At 38.5% G+C, this 22,853-nt stretch overlaps 1 protein-coding gene across 1 annotated transcript in view; it reads left to right on the top strand.

Annotated features, from left to right (window-relative positions):
- The window catches only part of SLC2A13 (solute carrier family 2 (facilitated glucose transporter), member 13), a gene marked incomplete at its 5' end in the record, with an annotated part of 79,982 nt that overhangs the window by 13,381 nt on the left and 43,748 nt on the right, over nucleotides 1-22,853 (top strand). The gene's annotated exons all lie outside the window — the stretch shown is intronic.

Below are 22,853 nucleotides of genomic sequence, written 5' to 3'. Positions count from 1 at the left end.
GCGGCACTGCTCTTCAAACTAACTGCCACACTCACTGTCACAGACACTCCCCAGAGGTTTCAGACCGGAATCACATCTGCTGCTCTGAGTCGTAACTTCATGCTATGTGGTGGTGTTTCTGTGTTCATTAGACTAATTAATGATCATGTACAGCAGTATGACATGGCTTGGCTGCTTTGCCATGTCAGATGCTTTCTCAAAATTTCAAGGTGTTGGCTATTTTCTGTAATGAATGTTTGGTTACATTCAAGATTTTAAACAAGCAGGTTTTTCATGTTGTTATTAAAGTCAGAAAAAGTACATTGCTGCCTCGTATGATCTTGTCTGAGCTGTATGGTATCTAAACCCTGAAAAACCTGTATTAGTTGCAGGGAATGGCCAGGTAGAAACCAGTCTATTAGGGTGATCTTTACCTACGTGTGATTAGAGATACTATGAGGAGAGAGGAGTGAAAGGGGGAGAATAGCAGCAAAAAAATAGTGCTGAAATTTAGTTGCTTTTCCTTGCTGCTGCCTCATTGTGTCCCTGTGGTATTCACTCGTAAGAAGAGACTCCCCACCAGTGTGTCCTCACCTCTGCTTAGGTACCTACACTGCTTTTCCAGCTTTTTGAGGGAATATGGTGAGATAGACTCATCTTGTAATTCTTCTCAGGATGACAATACCTGATTATATTGTGTGCGTTAGTAATTACAGTTTATATGTGTTATAAATCTACCAACAGCTAAATGTTAAAATTGTGTTACTACCTATGTACCCACTATTACCTATCACGTGTCTAAAGCCTGTAGGCTTTTCTCCTCTCTGGGCAATTCCAGAGATTTGAGAAAATGAGAAGTACATGGAGTCTTTCTAGGTGGAGAAAGGTGGAACATATGACATGTTTCGAACATGCTATTGTTCAAGTATGTAAAAATGGATTGAATTAACTTTGCTTTAGTTCTGCAATGTGTGGGTAGAAAGATAAAAACGTAAAACATTCCTGTTGATACTGATAAAGGTGTTTTGTGTATTTTGTTGCAGTGTTTGCAAATAAAATTTATTTGCAAAATGCATTAGTTATTGTAAACACAGGAACCTTAGTGATAACTGTATGTCTGAGCCAAACTGAACCAACTGATAGTAGTATGGCACTGTTTTCATTGAAGACATCAGAGAAATCGCGCTGATAACTGATATAAAGGGCATAATTTTACTAGCTTTTAGAGAAGATTGAAAAGCTGTGTGATCAGGTGGTGAGAAGGCATTAGAGTGAATATTTATCTGTCCATCACTGTTTAAGGATTTTCACCCTGCAGTCTTCTAAACCACGTTTTCTGTCCACCACACTTGAAGACTGACTTGGACGGGAGAGCATGACCTTTGCTGCAGGAGATGCCACCTTACCTGTGGGATTAGATTTCCCCAGTAGCATTAAGGAAGGCTTGGTTTCTAATCCTTGGGCCGGATGTTAGCCAGCAAAGGGCAGTGTGTAAAATAATAGTAAACTTATATTACTTATCCAACAAAGTGAACTAATCTTTCTGTGAATTATGCAGTAATTAATTTGATGGGTTTGTGACACAGCCTGTGGAAAATTTTCTTCCATGACATTTCTGCAAATATCTGTGAAAAACACCGAAGAGAGGCATACTCTTAATGCTGAAGGGCACGACTATTTGCTGTATTCATGCTACTATTTGATATATTTTAAATCCTGTCAAATTTTTGAACTTGCAACCTACATAGACAGGCCTGCTAGATAAGTATTAAGATTCTTTTTTCAATCTATTGTTCATATTGTGTTGTCCCTGATTTTTTTTCCCATGCTCCCCACTGTGAGAGTATATAATTAGGAAAAGCTAACATTCTTTCAGTATTTATTCAGAAACTATTTGTATTGCACACCTTTGCCTCTTCTCAAGACTATGCAAGTTCTGATTTCCTCCAGTCTCCTATTATTCGTGAGTCTCTTTATGCCTATAATAAATGTTGACAACTCCCAGCTCAACAGTTATTCCCATCAAATGCAGACTGTTACATCACTCAGATATCTGAGTGCCAGCCTGAGATAAGGACTTGAATGAAAAGGCAGCTGGCTTAATGTTTGTGTCTGGAGAAAATGTTGCTGTGTCTGGTATGGGGCGACAGCAGTCTAAACCAAGAGCAGCACATCAGCCTTAACCTTCAGGGGATACCCAAAACTCCAGCATTCAAGGGCAAAGCATGTGTTCTTTTGGCTTTTTTCAGAAGTATTCCTGATAAAAATTGTTGTGAGCTGGTGAGAGCTGGTGCTTGTTTCTTTCCAACATCGTGATGCCACAATGATCCAGGCTTTCAGCCACTCTGAACTAGGCTGCTCCAGTGTATTTTGAGTAAGAACAGTATGTTCAGCTCTTTCTTATTCAACACACAGGTCTCTGCCTGCTAGACTTGTCCCTTTAGGCAGAACAACTTACTGTAACCAGTGAACTAGGTGTAAAGAGCTGAACATGGCTGCTTTTTTTTTTTTGTACTTTCTCCTCACTCCTTAAAGGATGAAGTTGTCAGGTAGATATGCTGTGCGGTTGCACAGTTGACCACTCAGGAAAATCAATGTTTTGTTTCTCTGCTGTACCAATCTTGTATTTCCTCACTCCAGGCAGTTTACTTGTGTTTTTTAGTGAAAGATATTCACCTTTATTTTCCTTTTCCCCTGCAATGTGTCTTTTCTTCCTGAGCCTAGTTCTTAAAAAAAAAAAAAAAAGAGAAAAAAAAACCTTGTCAAAGCAAAATGTCCATAAGCCATCGAGTTACATGGTGTCAGTGTGCTGATACTGTCACAAGTCAGGGATTAGTGGTGTTTCCTTGTTATCTCATCTCTCCCCAGCTGTCATCATCCATTTGTTTTTTTGGCTTGTCTTTACATTGCAAGCTTTCTGGGAGAGGTCGTTTAATTGTTCTGTATTTGTACAGCACACCAAGTCCTTCCTGGTGGTGGAGACAGATATGTCAGTAATGCAGTCAAGCTTTAGGAATGAGGCTATGTGATGTTTTGCTCCCAACTGTAATTTTGCAGATAGTTCTTTTCTAAGTAATTGTTTTTGTCGTGGTGTGGATTCTGATGATACGATTTCTCCCCTCCTCCTTCTCCCTAACGCCCACTGATGGAAAGCTTGCTCTGTCCTTGTTCAGGCTTCCCTTCCAGAAGGAAAGTTGTAGCCTTGCACCAGGAAATGTCACAGGCAGCAGCTTCTGCACTTGTCGTAAGTGTCTCATTTCTCTATCAAAAGTAATCTTTCCATTTAAAGAGTAGAACAAAACCCCATCACATAGGTAATCCTTTCTATTTATTGCAATGAGAGAAAGGAGCTTTACTGATGATACGTGACACTCTTTGTAATAAGTGAAGTTAAGATTTTAAATCCTTCGTGAGAAAATGGTTAGATGTCACCCTTTTATTTGCAGAGCATGCGCAGGCTGGCAGTGTTGATATCACATATCAATGTTGATGTGGATGTGCAGGGGTACAGTAGTTACCAGAACTTATCTTTGTAACCCCGGAATATTTGTATTTTATAGTGTAGTATGTTTTATTTTACGGTGAAATATTTAAATGAAGCACATACACGACTGTCTAGTATTAGATTAGAGAATTTGACAGTTCAGGTGTGATAATGATTTGCCAATCTTTCTGCTATGCTGTCTTATGTTAAATACTACGCACTTCTTATGACACCTTGGTAATCTGAGTTGTTTGCCAGAAAGTGCTAAGTGTGCCATCAATTGCAAAAGGGCCCTCAGTCTTCTCAGTGTTAAAACAATGTGCAGATCAACAAGTCAGTGTTTTTCAAAGAGAGCCAGGCTCTTTCCTGGTGGGGAGCCGTAGGCCACAGTGGTCACAGTCAGTTAGCAGTGACAAGATGCAGTTTTGCATGGTGGAGAGAGTTGTGGAGAGTCCAGGGCTGAGGCTGGAGGTCAGACTGAGAGGAAAAGGTAAAATTTTAAGCAAAAAAATGCACCTTTAGTATGTGTATTGTAGAAATAAAAAATAAAAGAGCAACCTAGCTTTAAGAGATCAGCATTGGAGATGTTTTATTTAGATAAGTGTGTTAACATCTCCGCACATTAAAATGTGGAAATAAAATGTGTTGTTGCAGGTCTGTGATGTTATTAGAAGCGCTATCATGAGGATCAGTGAAACTGCACATGTAGAGGGGAATCTGGCTGCTGTATTTGCACTTCTCTTCTCTTGTCGAGGATCCCCAAACAGACTTCAGTTTTGGAAAATCAATCTCTGTCTCTCTTAGACACAGCTTGCTTGGGTTTGTTCTCAATGTTTATCTCGATGCATTAAGTAGATTTTGGAATGGAATTAAGACCAAATAAAGAGCCAAGAAGAGCAAAGACAAAGACAGCAGTCAATAGAGAAAACCAGGCAGAAGCAAGACCTGAGATGAATAGTGAAGTTTTAGGATGCAGGTGTATCTGTCAACTTCTATTATGTCAGCATGGGAGGTATTCGGAACAAACAATAACAGAAGTTGTATCTTATTAAATGTTCCTTTCTATCATTTAGTAATAGACCATTACATTTTTGAGGGGTTGTTCTACAGCCTACATTTTGCTACCTTTTTAGTTTTATTATTGTCAGCCAGGCACTGTTTGGGTGGCCCTTTGTGTGACTAATCCATTATGATCCATCTGATTGTACTTTTAAAAAAACTTGTGAAACACTCCAAATCACAAAAGGTGAGTTATGACAAAACACTATTCACACTGAATGATTGTGAGTGCAGAGACAAGAGAAGACCCAGGTTTCCTGTATGCAGAGATGCTTTGCTCTGAGTGGGAATGAGCAGAACAAAGGCAGCATCATCCTAGTCATTCACAGTCACCTGCTGACAAATTTAGCTCTGTCTGACCTTAAAAAAGACAGAGGAAAAAAAAATAGATGAGAACTAAATTACTTGATCCTAGTCCATGCAGTAAGTGTTAGTTCTTAAATAAATGTTGCAATAAATATATACATATATAAAAAAATACAGAGTACACAGTTTCAGAAGAAGTTTGCTCCAAACACTTTAGCCGGTATCTGAGGAAGTCTATATGGCCAGGACAATCAGGGCAAAAATGTGGGAACATTCTCCCACCATCTGTGTGTATTATCTCCAGTCTGGATAATTCCCTGTAAGAGAAGCTTTGCTTGAGGAGTTTTTACTCTTCCCTCATCCTGTATATGAGGTGTGTCTGCTGAGTGAACTGCTGCTGCTTCGTGTTTTTGTAGATCTCCATCTTCCATTTTCCTTTTAGTTCTCTTGTAAAGGAAAACTTGCTCTCAGGACTGCTGCTTGGAGCGTCCTCGTGCAAGAAGAACTTTCCTTTGTGCCAATGATAATTACAGAAGTTTCATTTAGGCAGTAGGTTTTCTCTTCTTGGCTTCACAGTTCCAGCCCCTCTGGGATTAATTTATCTTGGCCACTTTGAGAAGAAAAGGACTTTTATTCCAATGCTATTTCTAGTGTTCTTAGCAGCCCAACAAAGCCAGTGCAATGAGGAATCATAGTCACAGTCCTCAGGTGTCTGATGCAGTATATTTCGTGAAACAGTAAATTGTCTGTCTTGTGTGCCATGGAGACAGTCATATTCTATCAGCTGGGCTGTCAGATCGACGTGAGTTTTATTCAAAGTTGCTGTTTCTAAAAGGACCTGTGGGGAGAACTGACTTTGTCTGAAAGTTGATGCCTGTTACCCTGTAATTGCTACCTCATTAAAATATTTCAGTTCAAATTCTTGTATGCCCCTAAGTTCTCTAGATACCTGCCATGAAAATTCTCAAATATGAAATAAATTTTTGTTCAATGTGACATTTTTGAGCAAAATCCCTGTTGCAGAATTTAGATTAAAGTTGTCAAGAAGGCTGGCTTTCTTTGGAGACCTTAACAAGGCATCTGATTACAGAATTTCATCCATATTCTCACTCATACGGTTCTATTATTTTGTCATAATGCATTCTGATTTCTGTGTAACCTGTTCTAATAAGAAATTATAAGTATTCACCACATAATTAGTTCAGTAGAACCTTCTGAATGAAGTGTGAATATAAACTAAAAGGAGTTTGTTTAGTCTACAAGCAGTGCAGAGATCATCATCGTCATCACCATAAAAACTAGAAACAGGAAAAACCAAAAGAAAGAATCAAAGTTATTTCCATGATTTCCATACGTTTTTGCTGTTCATTTTCTTAGATTATAGTCAAACAAGTAATGACTCTTCTGCAAGTACTAGAGGTGAATTACCTTTATCTGTGTAAGAGAACTCAGGCAATATTTTGCTGTTTGGTATTTACTACGTTATTAACAAAAACCCCTAAAGACTGTTCTAAACAAATCTTGTGCAGGATGCCATTTAGTTTTACATGCTGAGTGTGGTTGAGTGAAGAAAGATGTGTATAAAAAGTAAAACCCAATTCATCATATGAATAAAGTGATGGCGTAGGCATCTTCATTGTTCACGCTGTAGCAATAGGACTTTTTTTCCTCTTCTTTGATTCCATGAATTTGAATGCTTGTCTTTTCTGGCTTTCTGCATGCATTGTGTTGTATTTTACATGCTTGGAATTAAAAAAAAAAAAAGACAAAAAATAGCAGTAACTTGTTGTCACTTACTAGAAGTTCTTGAAAGAATACTTTTTTCTTCTTCCCCAACCCAAGCAAGTTTCAGAAAGAGGGAACATTATATCCGTTAGAAGCAAACTCTGCTATTGGCATATCACTACAAGAAGACATAGAATTGTTTCATTAACTGGTGGGAAAACCAGGCAACTTTGTGGTAGCCAGCCTCAAGCCTAATAAAAAAACGTGTATGTATTACTGTTGCATTTTAAAGGCTGCTTTGTGGAGTGGGACAGTGCCGTACCAAGTGGCTTAGAAATATACAGCAGAAGGAAAGCTCTTGTTTCAAGAGATTACAATTAAAATGGTAATAGAATTGTAGCTGAATACAGAAGGAGTGCGAGCAAATAAACAAAATTAATTAAACTATAAAGAATAATTAGGTAAAATAGAATGGGATAAATATGATACAATGCATTGATACAACAAAGAAAAATCAAGCTGTAGACCAACCACATATTATTCTTTGAACAAATAAGTGGTTTTGTTAGAACAAGAAAATGTTGAAAATTTCATTTATCTGAGAAGTTTTGATTTTTTTTTTATATGAAGAATTTTTAGTTCACCTTTAGTTCAAGAATAGCTAGCATTGCTTAAGAACCGTAAGATAAGTAAAGGTCAAGGCAAATATGATGTGACAGAAGGTTGCAAGAAAAGGTACTGTACTGGAAAGATTAATTAATCTTGCCTTATTTAGTATTCTTGTTGCAGACATTTGTGCAAAAGGTTTCCTTCTGCTGATAATATTGAAACAAAGTTAGGTTCATTGCCACTGGAGATAAATATAGGCTCGAAACCAGAAGATAGTTCCTAACTGCTGGAAGAGTGTGGTTATGGAGCATAATGTAACTGATTTTATGAAGAACATTGTGGTTTCCTGCAATAGTGCAGGATTGATTTAGGAGTTTCATTCTCATTCTTTCTTTTAGATAAATCTCGAGAAAGTTAGAAACAGTCTTTGTGTCTTAAATGTCTGATTGTGAAAATGACTGAGCGGTCTTTAGTTACTGAGTTAACTTGTAGTGAGTAACTAAGTTAGGAGGAACGTCTAGAGATCATTTGGTCCACCTTGCTCTTACAAGCAAAGATACCTCCAAAGTTAGATTGGGTTGCTCAGGGTTTTACCCAGCTGAGATTTTTTTAAATCTCTGAGGATGGATTCGGCCTTCCTGGGCAACTGCTCTCACTGTGAAGAACTTTTTTTCCTTATTTTCAGTTGGAATTTCACTTCTTGCAGCTTGTGATAATTGGGATAGACTCCATTAGTAGCCTTGCTTAGGTTGTGGAAAATACCTGTAGTCGTTTCCAGACTACACAAATGCACCTCCTGTGGCTGTTTCTCACATGCTTTATTCCTTTCACCATGGTGCTGTTGAGAACCTTTACCTGGTTTGGTACTATCAGAAATCAGATCTTTCATATTTTAAAATGTTAGAGCTCAAAGAGGATAGCTTTTACCACATTATGCATCACACTGCCTGCATTCAGGGCTCTTAAATCTTGTTGTTGATGTCAACGTACACCTGATAATGGTGGAGCAGGAGTAACACGGGAAGTCCCAGGGCCCTGTTGTAATACTAAGGTGTGTCTGATAATTTTTTCTTACAGCAGCATATTCTGCTTAGCTCCCACTGAGGTCCCTTGTTCTGTAACTGGCTGAGAAGGTGGTACTGTTTGGAACATTAAGTTAACTTCCAGTAAGTTAGTGCATGTTGGATATAAAATAGATTCTGCACTGAGATTATGATTAGATTAATTTTTCATTAAATTATGGAATTAATACACAATTTTAAAAATTTGTTTATTCTTCCTCGTATCTTCTCTCCGTTTCTTTAATTAACAAAGAATACCTTAGTTTTTCCTCACTTTACTTTTGTGATTAGTGTTTGCCAAGTGCAGGTCTTAGAGCTGATGTTACTGGTGTACCCTTTTGAAGCATTTTTCAAGTACTCATCACTTGAGCACATCAGTGCTAAAGTTTTGTTGAGGATTGTTGCATGTTGTCTTAAAAACGGAGCCAGTTCCTTCCGTCAACCTTTGCAGAAGAGGCTCTTCATATGGAGTGGAAGATGATCTTGAGACTACTCTCTTAGTAAAGTCTGAAAGGCAGTGAAAGACAATTTTAGCTTCTTAACAATTTAACAGAAAGATCCAGATTTCATTTTCATTGCACTGAAAAACAACTTTGCTCTCCAACTCCTCCTTTTCAAGATCACTGGTGCTGTTCAGCCTGTTCTTAAGATCTAACATGGACCTTCATGGGGTACTTCTGGTGAGCATTAGAAGTGATCAACACCTACCTTTGTTTCCTTTTTCTCTTCCAATTGTTTTAAAGTATTATCCACATACAAATCTTCTCATGAGAAATGTGGAAAAAGTTTTTAAAAAGTTCTTGCAGAAGAGGAACAAATATGAAGGAATGACATGACATCTCCAAGGTTACAAGGTCATACAACTGGGATTGAAATTTAGGTTTTTGATCTTGGCCCTGAGTTCACATGATGAACTCTGAAGGACAGAGAACATAAATTGTATGTTATCAAGCTGTCCTTGCACATAAAATAATTGGTCTGAATAGTATAAACTGACAGGGATATAAAACTTGGCAGCTTAATTAGTTGCAATAAGGAAATTATAAACATGGAAGTGATCTTTACCCAGAGGCAACACAGGAAAACAGACAGCAAATACGGAATGTATTTATTTGAAGCAGTTAACACAAAAAACATTCTGTATCTGTCTTCTACTAGGTTCACAAGTAACAGTGATTATTTCAGAGAGAAATTAAAACATAATTTCAAAAGAGACTTTAAAAATATTTAGCATAGAATCTTTTCAGCTATTTACTGAATTTGTGATAGAAATTTCCATGCAATTTTATCTTAAACTTTGTTTTTTATATGTATTTTGTAGCAGCTTCACCGAATTATATATTCAAAGTATATGTAAATATTATACCTAACATATAGCAGTAAACGGTTCACCCACGCAATACTGAACTGTATACGTGGTATAAACAGTAAATTCTCTCCTACGGGATTAAATCATATATAAGAATATTTTTCAAGTTGACTATATAAATTTAGAAGAGAATTTCCCTGTTAAATACAAGTACATAGTGTGTAACACACTCTAGAGATTATCAAACAAATTTGCCTGGCACATGGTTCACCGATCAAAAGGCTTCTATTCTGCACTGTAAAGAATCTAGCTCTTTATTACACTGGTTTTCACAATGCTTTATATGTTTTGCTAGTAACTTTTTTGTGGTGCTTAGTTGCTACATTTCATATTGAAGAAAAGCACAATGCGTTTGTCCATTTGAACAGGTAACACATTTACAACAGCAAATCACTTTGCTTTCACTGTGCAGGCGATGTTGAAACATACATTCCCAAAATGGCCATTCAGTGCTTTTCTAAGTACAGTTTTATTTGTCACGGTACATTAGAAATGTATTTGAGTCCTCTGCTAGAAATCTGTTTCGTAGCTGCTTTAACCTTCTCATTGCATCCAAAGAGTAATCGTAATTCTACTTAGCATTTATGCCTGGCAACTGGGGCAGAACTCACTAACTTCACAGCGGTGGTGAAACACGGTTGCCCCCACATGACACCCATAAGAGGAGTAAATTCAGTTTCCTCAGGCAAAATTCCTGAGGTCTGCACATAGAACTTGAATGGACTGAGGTGTCTGTGAAGGGAATTCACAAAGGTCAGTGGCTTGACCAGAGGACCACCAAGCCATGCTGTAGGAGGTGGCAAGGGGAGAAATGGCTTCATCTAGAGCAGGGTGATACCTGCCTCCTCTTGCACTTTCAGCCATGAATCTTCTTCTAGAGCGAGATGTCTAACCTAGAGTACATCTTTCCCAAAAGAAGCCAGAAGGGTCAAGTTAAGGTGCAGTAGTGCTTGGTGATTTGGGCACCGAGCGTACCAGGTGAGGCATATTTGTTGAAAGGAGGTCAGCTTGTGCAAGTGATTTGCTAGATTTGGCACTAAAAGCTTGTTCTAGGCCTTTCCAGTTGATGGTATTATGTTTTTTGATTAAGCTTTTTGGACTGGGAATTAGAATCCAGTTCTTCTCACCTCTGCTGTAAGCAGAACATCTCCACAAAGCATATTCAGAGCACAGCGTGAAACAACATGGGTAGGAAGAGGTCTAATTTGAGAATCTCAGGTCAGAGACTAGAATTTTTTGCTTCATTTGTTTATTGACAGAAGAGCAGAAACACATACTTGGGATGCTTGCAGATTACTTTGTAGTAAGCGAGAGGCAATTTTTACTTTGAAAGTGAAAAGGAAATTTCAAGAGCAGCAGGTAGATGCTGCAGTCACTTAGATTAATCATTCAAAGGTCAGAAATCAAACCCTTTGGTTTTCTAATTGTCATTGTAATGCTACATTAACAATTCTTCTGTGGTTTTACCCACCCTGATCATGGAAGGAAAAAAATCCGTGTACGTTGGTGATTGATAGTGCTCTAAGGCTTTTTTGGGGTCTGCCATGACCTTTTTCCTTTCTCTGCTGGAACAGATGGGACCAAAGACAACAGAAAATACTGTGTGTAATAGAAGCAGACACTGCCAAATTAATATTCACGCTGCACGCATTTAAGTTTGCTTTGCAATTAATTTTGTTTTCTGAGGAAGGAGAAAATACAAGTCTGTAAAACTCTAGTCAGTCTATGTGCAGTGTATGTCTGAAACACATTGCAAGGGTAATATTTGGTTGTATGAATATGAAAACCTGAGATGCAATTTAGAAATCTCAATTAAAGCACCACAAGTGAGTGTCATGAATTTGAAAAACACTGAACAGTTGCCATTTCTTGGTATTTGGTGCCAGAAACATCTAAAAATGTAAATTCCTGAATGCAGATTTAGAATGGTCAGTTGAGGTTGTCAGCTAAGGATATTTTTGCCAACATCAGTACTCCAAAAAAGGATCTCATCTGCCACTACAAATAATGAGCTCAGATGGTGTCACTCCAGAATTACTCTTTTGGGTTTGGTTTTTAAACAGTCCTGAAATGACTGTTGATAAGAGGAGTGCATCTGCATATTTGAGCCAGGGAAGTTTTCTGTGGCAGTTATTTCCCAGAACTTTTTTTTCCTTACCTAGGACATAGGCTTAAAAGTGTTACTACTTTAGAGCATTGTGCTCAGTAGTGACTTCAGCTACGGTGTCCTAATGCATGCTATTAACTCTTCACTGCTCATCATGGCATTTTCCCTGAATGACTGTGGGATAGGTGCCAATATAATTTTTTTTTTTTTGGTGTGATACTGTAATAGTAATAGTAATTCAGAATGAGAAGAAAATGTTTATTTGCTGCAATGTTCTTAAAGCAGGCTTCCACGATTTATTCCACCATCGCTGGGTATATATGTTAGGGTGATCACAGGTTTTAAGAGCTCTTTCTGGACAGTGCAGCAACGCTAAAGGCTGCTGTGGCACAGTACTGGCTGTTGCTCTGTGCTTGGACTCCACCGTCCTGCACCATGTGCCAGGGCCTGTGTCAACCCCACTTACCTTGCAGGTGAGTTTTTTCCTCACTGAGTTCTTCACATTTGACTTTCTCATTTCTGCTGTCCTTTATCCAACCGTATGTCCCCAGCAATATATTCTGCTATTGGTTGTATCTTTTTCTATTTTCTTTTCATTACTGGGATCCCTTGACAGTTAGCCATCTTCAGCAGCGTAACTTCTGGTTAAATTAGGTTTTTTCTTTTGTGCATCCTCTTGCCTTTCCAGAAATGCAGCCCATTGTCTGGCCTGAGGCTTGTTCTTCTGGAGGGACTGGGATGTTGTGTTCAAGTATTTGAAACCTCATCCAAAGAAACCCAAGCCTTTAAGACAGTAGAGGACTTCCTGTTGGTTTTGAGCTGTCTAGCTGCTCCATTCTTAAAAGCAATGTTGTCCCTGGCCACTTGGTTTTGATAATTGTAACATAAGGATAAGTAGGAAGGAAGCTAAAGGACAATTGTGGGCCTCTTTGGTTTTAAAATTGATGCTAGTGTGTGGTTCAGCAACCTAAGAAAGGAGGCTTGAATTAGCAATTAACAATGGATTTCCTCAAAATACGCAAGACTCAGATTTAAAATTCTTCGGAAATCTGTATTAGATGGTCAATCTTAAAAAAAATATATATAGGTTGATAGCCACAAAGGTTTTATTATATTTCCGTTAAGTTTTTCTTGGTATTCAGAAGATACTGCAATGACCTGTTCATTATTTTAGACCAATTTTGTGGTTTTGTAGCGATGATATGTTGCAGTCATTCTCATGGGAGCTCTAAAAATGCTAAACTGTTCAAGAGAAACATTATTAATTCAACATCTTCTAATTAAAATTGAAAAGGATAGAATATTAATCAGATTTCACATATGAATTAATAACTGTAGTGTCACTGCAATATTAATTAGTTTTTATATGCCATAGACAATTTTTTTTATTATTTCAATATGGATATAAAGTTCTGTATGTGGAAGACTGTGTTTTTCCTAGATAGAGATTTGGGAGTTTACAAAGGTCTTGTTTTGGGTTTTATACAAATATTTAAAACTAAACTTTTAGATTTATAATGGTATGTTATCTGTAAGTGAACTTATTTTAAAAAAGGAAGAAAATGTGGTTCCATGGAAGGAATTATTTTTTATTTGAAATCTAGTCTCAAGAATTGGGAAGAGTGAAGGAGAGGGTTGGGGGGGTGTTGTTTGTTTTTTAAATTACATGTTTAAAGTTAAGTGAATAGCACTCAAATGAGGACATATCAGAAATAATCTACTCTGTGCAAGGCATGAAATGGTAGGATGATAAGAGAGCAGGAGCTTGACAGAGCTTCTGGGAAGGAGGAAAAGGGGCAGGGACAGATCTGAGCATGGGGGTTCAGAACACCATGGCCATAAGTGAGCAGAAATCAGGAACTAGTAGCAGAGTAAATGGAGAGTAATGTTTACAGATGTACACATCTGTAAAGATTGTGTCATGTTTCATTACACCATTAAAGGCCGAATTAGGGCTTTGTAGCTTTGTGGGTGTAAGATTATTTAATGTGTATTCTGCTGCTTATAAGTTCAGAGAACCTGTCTTCTCTGTGTGGATGCAGTGCCGTCTCTGGTGGATACAGTACCATGGTCTTTGAAGAACTGGCCAGAAGTGTTAGAGATAGCATTTGTGAGCTATTAGTCCTATCTAATCACTCTGAACTAGCGGCCTTCTTCCAAGCAGTTGTGCAATGCTTATGTCCTTCTACAAGAAGAGAAATACATGTGTAGTAATGAAATCTTCTCAGGATTGAGTCACAGATATCAGCCATAGAAAGGGCTATTTTTAAATAGACATTTTAATGTAGTTCCTATTTATATATATTGAAATTATTATTCTAAATACATACAAAGCTCAGCTACCCCAGTGGTAGGTGACAGTGTGGTACCTTTAGGTGGTTTTTTCAGTGCTGTGTAATAAACCGTGAAATGGTTTCCACAGGAAGCTCCGCCAGCAGTGTTGCTCCAACCTGTCCTATGTAAAGCTCCACAGAGCCTATGTGGGGAATCTGACTCTGCTGGGCTGAATAAAAGAAGTAGAGGTGCAATACTTTGAAGATGTACCCTCTGAAAAGAAGTGCTGTGCAAACTGAGTAACACTTTGCCTTGCTGTACATGAAATAAATCCTTTTTTTTTCTTAACTGAAAATGACTGGAAGATCAGATCCTGTAACGAATGCTGAAACTACTTTTTGCTAAACACTTCACAGTGCATTTATTAACATATGATCTTCCGTTTGCCTGCCTGGAGGGGAAGTTTGGGACATTTAGCATAATGCCATTCAGGTACTAACCATGGCTGAAAAGGTGGGGGTTAAATTGTTGGAGGGTTGGACTAGATGACCTTTGAAGGTTTCTTCCAACCCAAAGCATTCTATGATTCTATGAAATTGTGATGTTATCTTCTTGCTATTCATAAGCAAAAATTAGAAGTAGTGTATTTTTTTCCCAAAAGATAAATATTTAGTGCAAAAATTTGCTTTCTTCAGAATGCATCCATGAACTAGGTTCAAAAGAAAGCATGTTTCATTTTTTATTTTCATTACCTGTCAAGATACTGCTACTTCCAGTTTGCTAACTCCTAGCTCTTGTAGTGAGACTGTAGTGTATATAGTCCCCTTGTTTGCTGCTGGCCTTGGCTTAAACAAACAGACTAGCTTAATTTTTTTTTTTAAATGCTGTATACATTTAACAACTCTATTGATTTTAGTGAGGACTAATTTCATTGGTTTTTTGATTTCCCTGTCAGTTTACAGCAGACATTAGTGTTCTCCAGCATTAGAACAACCTGGCATATTAACCATAATTTGAATTAAACCGAAGTTGTCAGAATAAATGAATAATTGAAGAACATATATTTTGTGAAGCACCTGGGGGATTTTCTTTCCCTGCTTTTATACTTACTAATTGCAGAGACTACTTACCTGCAGTGAGAATAGAATGTCATTATTCTGCTGCAGGTAGTACTGGTGGATAACTGCAAGTGATCATCCACCTCCCTTCTCTTTCTGAAAGCTGCAGTGGTGTTCGTTTATAAAATAGGGTATGGTGGTGATTTTATTTCGAGAAGGTTCTGTTGAAGAGTTAGGTGCTTATCTATTGAGTGAAGACACTGAAGACAAGATGAAGAAGTTGACATTACTTTGCTTTTTGTTGCAGTGCTAAGAATGTAGATGATACAGATTTCAGCCTGTTTGTTCTGTGCTGGGAACTGCATCTCTGTTTTGGGAGGAGGAGTGAGATGGACAAGACTTTGTTCTTCCCAGTGCTTTCATTTAATTTCCGGCTCTGCCTGTTACTCTTCAGTTTAACTCTCCAGTTAATTCAACTTGCTGCTTCAGTGGATTTAACGACAGGTTCCGTCCTCAAATTTAGAGAGCACTTTCTCTATTAGACTTATGTACGAGTTTAGAAGGGTTTTTTCTGCCTGAATTTTTTTTTTTCCGTTTAAATAATGGTTCTAACTCCTCCTTGTGTTATGCCATTTTTCTTTCTGATACGAAGAAGAAAACAATTTCTCTCCACCGTAGTTTCAGGTAAGACCTGTGAAGGACCCTCATACACAGGTGAAATGTCTGAGCATGAAAACCACTCAGCAGATACTGCAACAGAATTTTCAAGTGACACAATAGCTGTGAGACAGCTATTAAGTTAGGGAATTTAATTCCTTTGTGTATCTTGGTGATCTTGAGCCTTTAAAGGTATTTTTAATCCCTGTCAAATACGGTATGCTAACTTTGCTTAGTAAGTACAGAATTTAGTCTGTTTGGACAATAAAAAAATCTGGTGTTTTCTTAGCATAATCAAATGGTAATTCTCAAAACCTTTTCATGTGCTTTTCACCTGGATAATGTGTCGTCAATCAGAGAACCTACTGGGTGTATAGAGTCATCTGTCAAACAGTACTAAATGCTGAAGTCTTTTTATTATCAAAATATCCTGATTGTAATAAATGGCATTCATTATATCATTTCACTCTGTGCTGAAGGCGTCTATAACCACTACATCATTACCACTGGATGGGGAATTTGAAGCTGTAATTACAGTAGGTAAATGTGGCGGTTCCCCAGGTTGCCTCCCAGGCACTCATTTTGAAAAATGCTGTGTGGAGTTTGAGATGATACAGCAGCGCTTTCCTTAGAGGGCTCCTCAGGACTTTGAAAGTAGAAGTTTGGGAAAGAATATTCAACTGTTGGTCTTAAATTGGAGTCCTATAAAGCAGCAGAGTCTGCTCTGAATTGGCAGGCTTCAGTAATGTTTCAGGATCTAGTCCTTAGATATTTTGCCTTCTGAACCTGAAAGTAAAGGTACTTGTATCCAGTGGTCCGAGTTTACAGCTGAAGACCAGTTGCCTTAGGAGCTGAGAAGCTGGAATGGTCTTATTGACATCCAGTGGATAGAAGCTGAAAGACTTGTTTGTACGTTGTCATACAGGCACGTCTCATCTCTGCTACGGGAGACGCCACTGACGTGCACAAACAGCAACATCGTATAATTGATCAAAATTATTGTCAAGTATCTTTTGGAAGACAAGAGATATGACAAAATGTCCCCTGCTGCCCTGCTGAAGTGATTCATCATGTGAAGCAAACAAGATGCATTGAGTTTAACAGAATGATACTCACCACAAAGTTTGTGGCTGTGTGTATATACGTGTGTGTAATTGCGCATGGAGCCATAGATATTTAAATATATTACTTTTTTGAGTAAATACCATTGTTCACATTCTCTGTGATTTTTATTCGCGGAAGATGGCACTAGCTTTAGTAATGTTTTTGAAACATAGTAACTGTTAGTATTTTAGAGAACAGCAGAGTGTCCTGCAGGAGGAACTGGCTCTGAAATAATTTTGTGCAGAGCAGAGCCTTGAGACAAGCTAATTGAGTTGGTTTGGGTGCCAACAGTCTGCAGTAGGGCACAAGTACAGGTCAGGAGGTGTATTTTCAAAATTTCCAGGTAAGGTGGTATACATGCTAAAGGGGAAAGCAATCAAGTCATGCAATTTCAAGCAAGAGGCTGTCTGCATAATTTTCAAAGTTAAGTAACTGAGAAGATGACTAAAAAGTTTACAATCAAGTTGGATCAGAGAGCAGAGATTGCGAGAGGATCATACAAGACCTGACAAACTAGTTCGGCTGCACAGGTTTGCCCTGTCTGTCACTGTATGGGCTTTCAGAGTGTGGTAGAGGTTGTTCAGTACTCCTGTTTTCAGCTTAACAGTTGATGTTTTAATTTTTTTAAGGATTCTAAAGGCTGTATGTAAACTGACTAATGTGATAGTTGTGGGACTGATGCTGAATCATAGTGATGAAATGGGTTTTTACAGCCTTTGTGATCAACTTTATTATATGTCTAATGTCAAAGATAAGGTTAGTTCTTATCGCTGCTGTGACTTTCCATTTTTGTTATCCATAGCTAATGGAGATTCAGCATCAACAAAGTTTTGTCTGGCAAAGGCAATTCCCATTGAAAAGTAGATCTAAGCTCAGATATTACATAATATCAGTGTTTGATATTAATATTACTGATTAATATTATAGAAGTTCAGAAAGGAGGTGATCAAATTCGTGTTTCACAGAATCGCAGACTGGTTGAGATTGGAATAGACCTCTAGAGGTCATCTGGTCCAATCTACCTGCTCAAGCAGGAGGGCTAAAAAGCAAGGTAAGAGATTAGGCAGACACGATTAGGGATGTAGATAGGGAAGCAGCAGAGTTTCAATAACTGCCCTGGTCTCCAAACTGGTGTCCCTGGTTGCTCTGAATACAACCTCTGGGAGTGGAAACCACTGCACCCTCCCTTATCAAAACATGATGTGTGAAACATGAAGCTGCGAAGTTGAACCACATTATCCAATGCTCCAATTATATAATCCATTTCTGTGATCCTTATTTCAAACAAGTCTAACCACGGGATAGCTTTACTTTGCTGGTTCCACAGCACCTTGCCAATGTGCTTGCAATGTGTTCCCTTTGACAGGCTCCACATGGTGCTTAGCAGGGCCATAGCATCCATTCTGTCAGAAAGCCTCCACATCTGGAGCATCTGCTGTCTTTGGCTCTTTCCAGCTGTATCGCCTTCTCTCTTGTTTTCATTTCCAGTACTTTGGCATCTAATTTCCCATATGCTGCTCTTGCTTTCTCCTGTAGTTTCTGTGAGTTCATCTCCACAGAGGAGTTGCCACAGTTTTATGTATTGGTGAAGCAGTGGTAATTCTGCAGGCCCTTAGTGAAGAAAGATTACACTTTCTTGATGAAATCCTTTTCTCAGTGTAGGTATAAGTGGGTGGGACAGGCAGGTGCAAGCTTGCTCTGTCTACAAGCCTGCTTTGCTCTACCTTACATAATCCATCTTTACTGTCTATTTGCTCAAGATTACTTTGTAACTGCAGTAACTTGGTGTGCCTGAGCTCTTTCCAGCAGTGGTAATGCCAATGGGAATTTCCTGGCTTGTGCTTCTTCTTTCTCTCAGCACCTCTGAATCTTCAGACACAGGAAGATTGTTGTATTGAAGCTGCAAACAAAAGACTAAAGAGGGAGGTGTGTACATCTGCAGGATTAAAAACAGCTAATAAAGATAGGACTATTATACAAATTAATTTTCAGTTCTCAGCAAAAGTATATCATTCAAATTCACATCAGGCCTTTGAGCATGTGGAATGGTTCAGGACCTGTGTTTAGGAGCACGGGATCTTTCCCCAACCCCTTCTTCTATGCAAGTGGGACATGGCAAGCGAAGCCAACCCCTGCCAAGCATGGTGTTGCTGCTGAGGTTCTGTGTTCCACACCATGGTAATGCTGTTTGTTGGGCTGTTGCTGGTCAGGTTAGCAGGATGCAAAACCACCATGATCTTCCATCACACAAAGGTGAAATGTGAGGGATGGCTTAACCTGTTTACCTCATTGTTGTCAGGTATATATTCAACACGTGTGTGTCAGAACAACAAGCTGTCTTGGAGAACGTTGTAACTATTTACAGGGAAGTGGGTTTGCAAAAGTAGGGAAACGTGAAACAGAAGACTTGTAAGCTGAGTGGAATACTTTTGTTTGAATCAATGTGAAATTTGAATGAGCATTAGTCCCTCAGATTTTTTTTTTCCCCAAGATGGTGTCTAAATGGACTTCCTGGTTGATGTTGGCATAGTCTCATACTAATGCAGCTGCCTGGCTTGATAGATGGCACCTTCGGCAGCCTGCAAGTTGTCCATACCTGAAAACATGGACTTGCTGCTTCTCGCCTGAACCTTTCACCACTTCAAAAGTTAGCTTGGGGACAAGGCTCTATATACTCTGTTTATATAGGCCGTAACATATTTCTGTTATTAAAATAACTTCCTTTGTCTTATGCTTTGCAGCACAAGTCACTTTAGTCAGGGCTGAGGCAGGAGGAGGTTGTGACCAGGCTTCCCTCAGTGTGACAGCCCTGCTGCTGGGGGCCAGGGGAGCTGCAGCACCCTCAGAACCTTGGCTGGGTAACGCTGCACACCTGGCCCAGCCTGGACACTGCCAATGCAGTTCTCATGCTGGAAATCATCAAACTTGATGGAAATAAGCTTTAGAAATTCCTAAAGAAGCAGAGAAACAGGTTGAAGGTAAAAATGAATTGCAATTTTGTTGAATGTGGAGCATGTTTTTTTATGAACACTTTTGATTGTAGCCTATAATAAGCTGATAGAACAGGCGAGGATATTTGCATAAAAAGAGCATGTAAATCTGTTAAAATTTCCACCTTTTGGGATTTTCTTCAGAATGTAATCATTTGCTTCTTGGCTATTGCACTATTTGCCATTTCACTTCGCACTATTTCAGTTGAGCTGAGGACAAAAAAAAAAGGAGAGGATTTTATTATCTCTAGGGACTGATTTTCTTGGACCGAATAGTTTGAGGAGTTGGACAGTGATTCCCAAAGCATTGTGCTAGAAAATGTTAAACTGAAAGCACTGCCAGAGTACGCTATTTTTGTTTTCTTAAAGACAAAAATGTAAATGTTTTCAAGATGTCAAAAGCTACGTCTGAGTTACTTATATTTATTCATTAATTTTACAAGAATTGCGAATTCTGTCCAAACAGGCTGACAGAACCTTAGAGTAACTTGATGTAACAGGTGGGCTGGAGCAGCCCCTTGTGAAAGATCGGGGCAGTCAAAGCTTATTGACAGGCTTTTTAAATTTTTTTTTTTTTTTTGATTGAGAGCTACAAAGCCTAGCATGGTGTGCTGCTTCTCTGCTGCTGAGTGAGCTAACCTGGGAACTGGGATGCATCCAGAATTGTCTGTAAGACCTGCTTGAAGTGGGGAATTTTCTGCAGACTCTTTAAAGGAGAAAAGGGAGGAAGGTGTTTGGAGGGGCTTCATTTCCTCCAGTACTGTGCATTTTCAGTATGTAGTCCAGGGATTAGTCTGAGAATTCTTGAGTATGGAAATGTTTAATGTGTTTTAATGTGCAACACCTTTTCGTAGAACAACATAATTTTGACATCCTCAGAAATGTTCAATATTGAAATCTTTCTGTATATATCCAACTCGTTTGCTCTGTGTGGCTTTGTAATTGCCTGTATTTATTTGCTTTCTCACGTAAAGAAGTACTTACTTAAAAATTCCAAGCCTACACATGTGCTTTTCTCAAGTTCCTTGCATTTTGGAAAATAAATTAAGGCTGCACAACTTTGTCACTGAATTGTATTCCCTGCAGGAGCTGCAGTATTCACCATTCACCAATTGTACAATATTACAATCTGACCTTTTTTTTGCCACGTAGTGTTTTTCCTTGTCAGGAAGAAATTAAACTGACCTGTCATCTTGTTACATTAAGAGGCAGTTAGGGCTGCACAGGTTGGTATAAAAAATGGGAACATTTAAATAGGTAAATATAAGTAAATATATTTAGTCGTTATCATAATCTATGCAAGTAATTTCAAAACTTAAAGGAACAGATTGTTGTGCCTTAATAAACATGAATGTCACTGCCCAGTACTCAGGCTTTGGTAGCTTAGCATCTGGATTTGCAGAATCTAATTTTCCCTGGTTTGTTTTCCATAGAAATCAAATATGTTGTTTATTTTTTGATAAACAGTAAGTTCTAGCTGAGAATACTTACAACACCAATGAGTGTAATAAGCAACCCGAGGGAATGTTGGGGGTAGAAGGTGCTCGTCTGTATGTATCAAGCAGTAGACATCTACATGCTTTTATGTGATTCTTTCATCTTTGCTTTCTTAACCATATAGAATCAATACACTGTACACTGCTGCTGACAACTGGCAATTTCTGACTTCCCAGTAGAATTGAATTTTGAAGAAGATTTAGACATGTGGAGTTAAATGTGGCTTCCTGAGGCCTTGTCTGTTGGAAGTAAATAGGAGTTTCATAGTATGTCAGCAGACCAAGACTTGACATTTATTTTATTTTCCTACCCTTAAGAAGAAAAAGAAAGGTGTATGGGGAGATCAGAGACTCTTCATATTATTTTGGTGACTAAAACAGTGCAACATGATGTAAGCTTTGACAGGCAATTAGCAATTTAATTTAGAGAGCCTTAAGAAGTGAGGATGCATTAACATTAGCATCATTAATTCAGATGATGTCTATCCTTCACGAATCTTCCTCTCTCCAAGACTCGCATCCTTGCTTACAGCTCTTTCAGATGAAACTAGCCTGGATGAGGCATTGCAGTTGCTAACGGGCAGGCAGAGACAGATTCACAACCCAGGTGCGTGTAGATACCTGATCCTTCGTACAACAGTTTCACTCTGGATGTCCTCCCCTGCTGCATCATGATGGTGCATGGTTGTGTGTCTCTGACCTCAAATGGCTGTACTGGTGGGGAGGAAGAAGGAAAAAGGGAGCTGTGAGGATCTAAATACTTTGTCCTAGCCAATGGACGAGGTGGTAACATCCAGCCACAGACAAAATCATGTATGGCTGGCAGTGTCTTAAGTGGCTCAAGCCCTTTTGCTTTGAGCATATTGTCCATCATGGATTATTGATTTAAAACAAAAAGTGTTTCGTGCTTAGAATAGAAAAATGTGGACCACTCAAATTCTGAGAATAACACATCTGGGCATTGAGACGACAAGGGAACGTTTAAACCAAGCTGCTTTTTGAACAGAAAAAAAGAAAATGAAGAGCTTTGATATTTTGGTGGTTATTGCTGTGTGATAGCATGCAGGCTGCTAGTTATTTTAGGCTTGAATATTCAATATTTCAGTCAGCATAAATTAATAGAACAAGATGAAAAGTGCTTCTACAGCATGAACAGAACTACTCTTGTGTTTTCCTGAAGGTTTACTTAGCTTCCCCTGGGAATGTAGGCACAATATCCGTGTTCATTTGATCTCTGTGAAAATGATAGAAGAACTCATTTTTCTTCCCTTTTCATTTTGCTCAGCTGATTTATTTATGAGTTACTCTTTGTGTGGAATGGTTGATTCCTTTTAGAGAGGAGTACACAATTCTGTCAAATGCTTCTGTTGGGTGCAGTCACACCCCTGAAGCATGGTGCTAAGGCATTTCAAAGCATTTGTATTCTGGTTAAGGCAAAAATAATAGGATAGAACGCTGCTTCAGTGGCAGTGAAATAAAACTGCAGAAGCTAGAACCAGGAGGTTACGTGTTGGATGCCATAGATTAGTTCTGTATGACCTTTAATGGGAGTGAAAATGTATTTGATTTTTGAGC

The sequence above is a fragment of the Buceros rhinoceros genome, unplaced genomic scaffold (genome assembly GCF_000710305.1).
Source record: "Buceros rhinoceros silvestris isolate BGI_N320 unplaced genomic scaffold, ASM71030v1 scaffold9819, whole genome shotgun sequence".
Lineage (NCBI taxonomy): Eukaryota > Metazoa > Chordata > Aves > Bucerotiformes > Bucerotidae > Buceros > Buceros rhinoceros.
Note: the sequence above shows the minus strand (reverse complement) of the source record. Positions and strands in the feature narration are given on the sequence as shown.